The sequence below is a fragment of the Thunnus albacares genome, chromosome 24, assembly GCF_914725855.1.
Source record: "Thunnus albacares chromosome 24, fThuAlb1.1, whole genome shotgun sequence".
NCBI classification, from domain to species: Eukaryota; Metazoa; Chordata; class Actinopteri; order Scombriformes; family Scombridae; genus Thunnus; species Thunnus albacares.
The window spans coordinates 3,413,373-3,413,598 of record NC_058129.1 but is presented as its reverse complement, the minus strand read 5'-3'; positions in this window follow the sequence as shown (position 1 = coordinate 3,413,598).

The following is a 226-nucleotide window of genomic DNA, read 5'->3' as shown; positions in this document are numbered from 1 at the left end:
CAGCTCAGGTGGTTTGGGCACCTGGTTATGATGCCTCCTGGATACCTCCCTCTGGAGGTGTTCCAGGCATGTCCAGCAGGTAGGAGACCCCAGGACAGACCCAGAACACGCTGGAGGGACTACATAGCTCTTCTGGCCTGGGAACACCTTGCGATTCCCAGGAGATGGTGGAGGGCATTGCCATGGAGAAGGATGTCTGGGTTTCCTTACTCAGTCTGATGCCACC